The 10093-nt window shown below is 42.5% G+C and overlaps 2 long non-coding RNA genes across 5 annotated transcripts; one reads left to right on the forward strand and one right to left on the reverse strand.

Annotated features, from left to right (window-relative positions):
- Positions 1–1037: 1037 nt before the first annotated feature.
- LOC123127732 (uncharacterized) lies at positions 1038–6053 on the reverse strand. 4 transcript variants are annotated; one of them, XR_006462768.1, is made up of 8 exons: positions 5575–6046; positions 4977–5101; positions 4744–4889; positions 4570–4663; positions 4083–4224; positions 3719–3848; positions 3249–3618; positions 1038–1556 (listed from the first exon to the last, which is right to left on the reverse strand). It is a non-coding gene; the product is annotated as an uncharacterized lncRNA (long non-coding RNA). The 4 variants fall into 4 exon arrangements; XR_006462767.1 differs by having other exon boundaries at positions 4083–4175; positions 5575–6045; XR_006462769.1 differs by having other exon boundaries at positions 4083–4663; positions 4977–5140; positions 5575–6053.
- A 1911-nt stretch (positions 6054–7964) lies between these two features.
- Positions 7965–9865, forward strand: LOC123127733 (uncharacterized). Its single transcript, XR_006462770.1, has 3 exons — positions 7965–8559; positions 8666–9229; positions 9343–9865. It is a non-coding gene; the product is annotated as an uncharacterized lncRNA (long non-coding RNA).
- The last annotated feature ends 228 nt before the right edge of the window (positions 9866–10093 follow it).

Consider the following 10093-nt stretch of genomic DNA (forward strand, 5'->3'; position numbering starts at 1 on the left):
TAGAAAATCTGATTTGTGGTTTGCGTCATGTCCCAACATCACCCACACCAAAGGACGGTGCGCTGCCTCCTATCTCCTTAGAAGTGAGCAATTTCTTTGATTACTTTCGATTGGAAACTGATTTGTGTCTTGTAGGAAGCAATTTTTGATGAAAGCTATATGTTCGGTCTCCATCCACCTCCCGCTGGCAGCATGGCTGGTCAGCCTGGTCACTCACATAAAAAATCCTCTGTAACTTAAGCACTCAGCACTGTCGGCAAGAATGTGTCCACATATGATGGATAGTTCTCATATCTCCCATCCGAATGATTTTGATTGCAAGCGCTAGATGGCGAAAAGTTCCTATTTTCAGATCTTGGAGTACTGTTTGCCCAGCGTCTGTAATGCTCTGCCTTTTGTCGACGGCTCTGAATATTTGTGTATGTCTTGCTGTGGCTCCCTGCTTGCTTACTAATCAATCCATCAGCTTTTTGAAACTTGGATAGTTGTCATTTTGAGGAGCTTCCTTTCATGTATCTTGCCAAAGTGGCACCCGTGAATGTTATTTCTCTCTATTAATCAAGAGTTAATTGTTCAGTGTAATCCAAACAATTTGTTTTTAAGGGTAAGCGTAGCTTTATAGATTAATGGTGCTTCTGAAATATTTTATTTGTCAGTAGGTGCTTCTCTCTGCATTTATAGGTAAACAAAATATTGGAGTAAGGGCTCACAACTGATTTAATAAAATCAATATCAGTTATGTATAGTGAAAGCCAGATCAATTTCTCAATTACTATAACCTTTTTTCTTAGATAGACCTAGCAGTTTGGATCCGATGTACCAACTTGTGGAATTATTCTCTATGATGAAGAGTTTGTTCAGTGGATTATTATCTTCTGTAGTTTCTATCTCTCAGTAAGATCCGTGGATAGTTATGCCAGTTTTACATCTAGCCAGACTAGTTGAATGCCCGTGCGTTGCCACGGGCCAATATAGATATGCTAGAGACATTATTGAAATGATTGTTCTTTGTATGAACACAAATGTCAAGCATTCGGTTTATTCTCGCTGAATATCGACGCCATTCTCCCTGTTTCCCTTTTCCACAACAACCAAGCATCCACTCCTTTTCCTCCCCATGGGACATCTCCTTCGCCATCGGGTTAAGGACAAGTTAAGTGTCTTTCTACCACTATCGCAACCTAAATGGTGTATCAGGACAAAAATACAAAAAATATAGTAAAAATTAAGATCTTCATTGTACTAAATAACACTGATAACCTGGAAGGAAAAACCGCAAATGATAGCTTGTATAGTATCATGTGCTGACACAGCGCCAACCCACTCCTCCTTGTCAACAGAGCATGTGAGACATCTTTCTCTCACACCAAATGCATCTCGTTCAAACTCCAATCCTCAAGGTCCGAATCTTTCCGTGTCAAGACACTAGATTTGGAGCTCTGAGTTGGGGATGATGTTTCTTTGGCCACCATCGTCTCCTTTGTCTCAGAGCGACCGGATGTAGTAGCGCACAACCGAGAGAATGGAAGTTCACAAGAGGCCATATATTGGTTAGGCTGCATGATATCAATTTTAGAATATAATCATATTTTCATCCTTCTCATTGCATAGAGGCAAACAAGATATGAATATCAGTTGAGAATACATCTTAGAAACAAAAGCATCAGCATATACAATAGATGACTTGTAAAATCAACATTGAGACACAACAAAACACCAGATGTGGAAATGGCGGAAAGAGAATCAGAGACAAATTCTATAACCAGGATAAAAAATAATAAAGAAGTACCTTTTACTTTGTCTAAATGGTAATTTTTTGGGTGCACCTAGGTCTCAGTCGACTCAGACTTACCCAAGTCTTAATCAAGTGATATAGTATATAAGAAGAAAAAAGAAGAAAACTGAAAATAATTTTTTGTACGAATCTCCATGCAAGATCAAAGTAATATAGCATCGATTGAGACATAACGAAGTCCCAGTCGACTGAGACTTAGCAAAACTATAATTTTTACTATGTTACACAAGAACCTCAAAAGCTAGATCACAGTTAATGGTTTTAGATAGGCAGCTGCATAATCTAAGGAAAAAGTGATTGCCATATCCAACAACACAAATAGAGAATAGTAAGAAGAAGCTGCATATAAGCTGGTATAAGAGTTTATCTTCTTAATCCAATGACAAAAGGAGAAACCTTGAATCAGATCACGTTTGTTTAGAATAAGGAACCAAAATGTAGATTTGTACCATTGAAATAGAACAATATCATAAAAACATGTCATGTGTCGAGAGCTACTTGTGTGTTTATATGTCTATCATCAATGCACCACTACAAGATGACAGTGGCCAATAAACATAACTTAAGCACAAGCATACATCATCAATGCATCAAGATATGCAAGTAAGCAAGAAACAAATGTCGTGTATTTGTCACGCAAGACTTCAGCTTATATGCTATAAATATATAAACAAATCAGTTGTTATCATGAACATAAAAGTCCATCATCAAGTCCAAGTCTCTCATTGTGACCAATACTGATAGGTAGAATACTATAGACATAGTTAACCATATAAAAAGATGGGGAATTTTCCTCGCTAGCTAGCCCTGTTTGTTCAAATGGGTCGACTGGTAGATTTATCGTCAATGATGCTAACCCACTTCGGCTTCTTTCCGTTATCGTTACTCAAATCATGAATATATTTTTCCTATTGCATCCCTTTCGAGCGTAAGAAAAACACTCCATTATTTACCTTTTAATAGTATTTCATTGCATCATTTACATCAAGTATAAGAAAATACAATGTAGTCAAATATAAGAAAATACAATGTAGCCATTTATTAGTTCAACAAGATTGTTTAATTGAGATTAAGCTTAGTGATATGACACAAAGATTCAACAAACTCAGTTACTGATACGCAAAATTATTTATGTGACAAAAAATATGTCTTAATTTCAACATTATTAAAAGGGAATCGCAAGATTATATGCGGTTGGCTACAACTGGAAAATAAAATAAAATAAAATAAGTAAATTACGTGGCAGAATCCAGATAAGGAAACTCTACAACCTACAACTTTATCTGAAACGTAGGTACTCCTACATCCACACTGACAAAACTATCTATTAACATAATTAGGAGCATCAGCAGATTTAGACAGCAGAACAGAGAAAATGAAGTGTCGCCATATGTACAAGATAGCAGCCGTTTTCTATCTATTATAAAAATTTAGAAAAAGGGATAAATTTTACCATGTGGCCCTGCACCCTGAACCTCTGCCTGGAACAGGAACTGTAGCCGTTCTCGTGCTCCCTTCTCATGCTCGACCCCGCAAGCTTGCCCGACCCTTGTCGTAGTACATCCTTGCGGCCACAGCAACCATGTTGTATCCACCCGCCCTGGCCATGCTGCTGAATGGTGGAATCGTAATAGTCGGAGGACAGCATGCCATCCTCCGATGTGACCTTGCGTGCCTGGAGTGTTTACGTGTCCCCTGCAGGTGTTGTTGCATGCAAGAGCAGTATAACTTCAATTCCCTTAGCCCTATTCATCCAATGCGTCCATCGGTGATACTTGCATTTTGCATTGATGTCGCTGAGAAAGCCACTCTATCTGGTCTTGCTGCGAGAGTGACAAATGCGAAATAGTTCGACTGATGCTGTTTGAAGTTAAATGGGAAAAATAATACCAGGTCAGCATGTGACAGAATGCTAATAAACACCTGTTGGAATCCTTTGAGGAACTTGGGAGGAATAAGGAAGATAATTTGTTGGAGGAATCATAGTAGAGTGAACTGTTGAGTCCTGCTTGTATTTAATTTTTCAGATCTTGTAGTCCTGCAAGTAGCAGACCTACATCAAAATCATCAGTTTTCAAAATCCGTGAAGCAAGACAATAATTCATATTATACAGAAGAAACCTTTGAAATATCACGAGATTGCTTTGTGGAAAAGCCTATTAACTAATGCATTTTGCTACCTCTAATCAATTTTAGCACAAGGTACGTATGGCGGCACAAGTCATTGTGAACCTAATATATAAATGTAACTGATCACAATCGGGAGCAATGTGATAATGTAAGTTACCTTGCGAGATAAACATGCTTCATGTTGACTGCCTTGCTCTTTGCAATATCATCTTCTAAGTCAGCGAATTGCCTCTAGAAATTGTCAACATCACTTCATAGCAAAAAAAATCAAGAACCAATGGCAGAAGTTGTGAATGTTGCTACATAAACAAAATAAAAGAGAAAAAAGTTTACAAGCATGTCACAGAAACCTGGCATATAGAAAGCTCATTTTTTCAAAGCCGTTCATGTAATCCTTGAGAAGCTGAGGGTGGTACTCCAATATCTCCCGAAATATAAGTCCCATTATGTGTTATTTGGTAAACTTTTCTTTGTTCAAGCTCAAACTCAATTTACAAAATTGGTTACATAATGGTATTCACTTTAGTTTAGCTAGACCCTTAAAAGGGAGATAAACCATGAATATATGATTTTGTAACGTAAATACAAATTGATGCAAACTCGAGGGATCATTTAGAACCTGACGAAGAAAATGAGATGCGTACCGCTCGTGTATATCTGCTCGGCCCTACAACCTCAAGCACCATTTCTTGCTTGTGTGCTGCTCAAGAACCATTTATTGCTTGTCTGCCGATGGCCCTGCTCCAATAGCTATCAGTCACCACGCAGAACGACAAAAATATGGTCGTGTCGCGGTACAATGCCACCACCTCGCTCACCGTGTTTTTTCCCAATGTCGCCCTGGCTTCCACCCTTCCTCCCCGTCCACCCATCCCGATATTCATGATGGTACCGCACCAGCTCAAGCCGACAGCCACCCGCGGGCGTCCTATCCATTGGGATACCCCCTAATAACCTATAAAATCTGTAATTTGGATCTTAATGTAACTGAAGAACTTCGATACGTACAGAGTAACCGAAGCTACTTTAAGACACGATTTAACTTCAATACCTGATCATCCTTATTGGGAAATGAGATGGAAATAATTATAAGGCAATAAAATCACTTGTTCCAGGAACCAAAGACCAGGTCTTGCGCTCTCCATATCAGCAGACCAGGATTGATTGAAACTTGAGCTGTTTGAGTTGCAGTATCAACATCTATCTCACTCTCATCTTCGTAAAAAGGTAACATCATATAAATGTCAAAAATACTAAGCAAGAGAATACTCCAGTTCTAAATGTTTGAAGTGTATGGAATTAACTGGAAGAAGTCATAACTATGTCAGTTACCAATTAAACATCAGAACAAGCAGAACCTACTTGGCATAAACTTCAACAGTTAAACTCAATAATAGAACCGTTTGTACAGCACCACAATACAGTAACAGTTGCTTTGCACCAATGATCAAGATTATATGTATTGATTTACTTATCAAGCCAATCACTACTGTACCAGTAAGAAACCAAGACACATCTAAATAAATAAACAAATAGGAACAAAGAAGTTGAAGGCTGAAAATACCATGCTAGGAGCAAGGAGAGTCAGGGCAACAAGGGCAGTACATGTCAAATCTATCCAAAGATGGAGTTATAGGTTGCAAGCATACCTCGTGGCTGGGTGGGGCATGGCCGTCTCGGAGAATTATCAGAGGACGAAGCCCAAGCCGCTGTCAGAGAGGAGCAGGTTCGGCTTGAGATTGGGCCGCGTCTCCCTCTCCTTCCCGCCTTCGTGCTGCGCCTCCTCACCCTCCGGCGTCGCAACGAACTTGGGTGTCCGTCTCTGGTGGTAGGGCCGAAGTGGCAGGTGCGTACGATAGGGTTGGGGATTGGGTTGGACCGCACTTGTAGTAGCCCGTCGGCGTCGACAGCGCCATGGGTAGGGTGGGGAGCAAGGAGATGGATTTGGGAATCGTGGTGGCTCAGAGATCGATTGGGAACAATCAGGGAGAGAGAGAGAACCGACGATAGCGGGGACGACGTAGGAGTTTGATCAGAGGGAGGGTGCAGGGTTGGTCGCGGGAAAGAGGGAGAGATGAGGAGATGGGAGATGAGACTGGCAGGTCGTGGGAGAAGTGGAGGTCGTCAGAGTTTTTCTTCTCCTGCTTTTTCGGGAGTTTTTCTCCTTAACTTTTCTCTGCGTGGGAATCCAACGAGGGGAGGAGGGTCAAACGAGGTGGAGGTAGCGAAGGTGAGGTCGAACCATCGATCGAGGTTGAACCATCACGACGTTCGATTCTCCTTTAATAGTAGAGATATCTAGCCAGATAAGTGCTAGGAGCTATATGGCGTACTCGCAACTATATCACGGCAAGCATATATGAGTTACTCTACTTCCTATGTAGTATAGAATGCTGTAATGCCCATGTAGTGTGGGCAACGCTGCCTATTAATTAACACTAAAAAGATGTCCGGTGGAAGGTTTCTTTGCATTAGCTTATTCTAGGTGTTTTTTGGAATCTTGAACTGGTAGCAAAATATTTTGGATAATGTCCTCTTGATTTCTGACATTGAATAGGTATAAGTGAATACGGTCACATTTCTTTGCTATGCTTATCGATACAAGCTTTGGAATTTTGGACCATAATTGTCTTAGCAATGCCATTGGGGCATCAGCTCCCTATATTTTGTTGCGTGTATAATTTTCCTAAAATGTCATACTCTACTACAGTTTTCTTATCAGGAACTAATTGGGATTTTTTTATAAGTAGTTCTTCTATACAACTCTGGCCTCTACTACTTTTGTTGGTAGATTATCATCCTTCTCCTACGATGTTACACATTATACTATTTGAGCATTGCTTCCTTTGGTTGCATTGGTCAATTTTTATGGTCAGTGTTGTAACAAAGGACTTAAAGCTTCAACTGAAACCCAACTCTGACGATATCCTAGATACAAATTGCATTGGGATTTAGATCTACCCATTTAGAGTTTAACTATTTGTCATGCCTCTCATTGTTCCTTACTTTCTATGACCGTCCTCTTGAAATATAAACTGATCAGCTAACATCATGTTCATCTATCAAGAATGTACGCGTGTAATGTCTTCCATTATCCAAATGTAAAATTGACGGTGAATGAACATACTTAATACGCTTGGAAATGTCAAATATGAACACATATTCCATTGTTGGTCAACGCCTTTTTGTTTGATACCCATCATTCGGTCATTTTCATTTATACATAGTCTATCTCTGTTGATGTTAGTTGAGTTCATCTATTAAAGAGGTACTTAGGATTTAAGTCCACATGAAAACTGACTAGAAATAAGTAAATTTCAGACATTGATGATATGATTTTCCATGGCAAAACAAATATTTACAGAAAGTTGTACACGGATGTCCCGCATCAACGTGCGGGGAAATTATCTAGTTAATTAAGTAGCTAATACTAGCTAGCTACCACCTCTTTAATTCTAGTTTCAATACCATTATCATGCTTGATTAATTATTATCTGATTGAATTATTTTCTCATAAAGACCCTGAAGCAGGTGTCGGGGACTGATTTATATGCATACTACGTTTGCGAGAACATTCACATGATGACGTCCGAAAGGACCAGAACTGATAGAGACCAATGGGTATGTTTGCCAGAACACTTTTCACAATTTTTACATAATTATCTAATATATATACACACAACTAATACATGCATATTGATCTCTTTCTTTAAAGATGAAGGAGATGCGGGATAAACTCCTACCATCAGCTCGCATACGAGCAATTTAAGAGGAAATAGTTGGGTTTTTGCTTGATCAGGTCATAGATCCCAAAGAAGAATACTATTACAAGCTATAATGCGTCCATATGTAATGATCTGCAGATTCTAGAAGAAATTGTATATACCAAATTATACACACACATACATGTGTACGTATGAATGGTCGTGTGAGACATTCGATGACATATATATAGGATCAGAATAGTTATTCGGATCACGGTCGGCGCTATATAGGCCCGAAGACACGTTCCCGAGCTCCCAAAACCCACGAAGAAAAAAACAAGCCCACTCCACGCCTCCTCGTCCACCACCTCGCCCGATCCCCAACCTCCGGATCTCCCCAGTCCCAGCGACGCCGAGCTCCCCCTGACCCCGCCTCCACCAGGCGTCGCCGCCCCCGCCCCCGCCCCCTTCAACTCCCGCCCCGCCGGCAAGCCGGGCGCCGCCATGCCCGCCCTTCCCTTTGACCGATCTCCTCCTTCCTCACCGTCGACGTCGTGGGAGCACCCATCCCGCTGCCCAGACCCTAGCCAGTGACGCCGCCACCGCTACGCAGCCGCAGCCACGCCCCTGTCGACGGCGCCGCCGCAGCCCCACCCCCGCCGGCGACGCAACCGCAGCCCCGACCCCAGCCGATGACGCGCAACACCACCTGCCAGAGCACCTCGTGGAAGCCCGATCCAGCGAGGATCCTTCACCACCCTCCACTCTCCGGTGACCACCAGCCCGCGTGCGGATGGTGTGCTATCCTGCAGATCGAGGAGGCGTCGAACTTCAGATGGAGGAGGCCACAACCTGCAGCTGGCCGCGCCATGGTTGCGCGTCGCCGGCATCCTCCGTCACGCTCGGCACCTCCTGAGCGTTGGAGTGAAGGTCGACTCGTATGCACTCTGCAGTTCATTTTCTACTGATCCTGTAGCGCCTAAATCCATCGCGCACTTATATCGCAAGGTTCTTGCGTGTGTGTTTTGTCCTGCAGGGCATTTTCTTCAGGGCAGTGGAGAGCACCCTCACCCTGATCCCATCTGCAGCAGCGCCCCGAGTCCTCCCAAAGCAGCCTTGAGCCGTTCAAGTATGCAGCCCCGGGCCGTTCAACGACGGAGCTGCCGACCGTTCGTGAACACAACACCCCGGATCCTGCTGCCCACCATCCTGTAAAGGGAGACTTATTGTGAAGACTTCAAACTGAGTACAGAAGACTCGATTAATTTTTGCTCCCTTCTTGAAAGGAAGAGGGGAGTTGGTTCTCTTTTGAGGTTGCGACTCGATTAATCGATTAATTACAGCTTATTTTCGACCTTCCTGTGCTAGTAGATCTTTTCCCAATTCTGATCTTCTTTCGGTTGCTGTTTGGATTTATTCCCTTCGCTCTTCTTCGACCGCGCTCATAAATACGGCCTTGTAATCTTGTGGAAAGGAGCAGTGCAGTGCATGTGAATACATATGGCCTGAAGCTGCTATAATTGTCCAAAATCCGGTGTTTGCTACTGCAATCCGAGTGAAGTATATTTGGAAACATGCCTGCCTCGAGTCTTCTACTCTGGTATGCTCGCATCACACAGTATGACAGTATACTACACAAAATAGCATGGGAGTGATTCCTGCAAAAGCTCAAATTCTGCTGACAAGTTGTGTGCTGCGTTTGGCACTTTTCAGTCCTGAACCAGCAGTCCTCGAGGCAGGATGTACTACTACCTGGACTCATCTGCCCCGGAGGCACAACACGAACCAAGCCCCATGTTTTTCAGTGACTGACTCAGTAGTCCTTGATGGTCGAACATCCGGCAGGTAGCCCGTACTGCACCACCATATCTTGCCATCTTATGATCCCAGCAAAATGTTGAAGTAAAACACACACCACCAGGAGGAGAGTATATGTCAAGGAAGGACTGGTGAAATAGCAGGGCAAAGATGCCACAGTAATGCTGAGCCGGAGTGGTAGCGTGTGTGCGAGAAGACTCGTTTGTTTGGGTTGGGGAGCCAGCCGAGCCAACGCACACTTGGTGGACAGTCTATCTGGTTCGTACGCCCGGCCATGATATTGTGTCCGAAAAGAAGACTCAAATGGGCACGTTCAACTACTGTGTCCCCAGCCATGAAAACTTGTGGCCCGTCATGGTCTCCTCACACCTAAACGGCTGCCATTTTTCTATTAGTGAAATTTCCTCTGTTTTGGATTTATGGAGATGGAACAGATCACTGTTTAGAGTTTTGTTGGTACGCTGTTGCTGCAGTTTAAAATGACAGAGAGAGAGATTTCTTTTAAGAGATGAGCGCTGCTGCCGTCCTTAGTTAAAGAAATGAGAAGAGAGAGAGAGAGAGAGAGAGAGAGAGAGAGAGAGAGCGCATATAGGATATAGTGGGTGTGTGCTGGATAGAAACCACTAACTTTAGAAGAAAAAGTATT

Source organism: Triticum aestivum, chromosome 6A (assembly GCF_018294505.1).
Source record: "Triticum aestivum cultivar Chinese Spring chromosome 6A, IWGSC CS RefSeq v2.1, whole genome shotgun sequence".
Classification (NCBI taxonomy): domain Eukaryota; kingdom Viridiplantae; phylum Streptophyta; class Magnoliopsida; order Poales; family Poaceae; genus Triticum; species Triticum aestivum.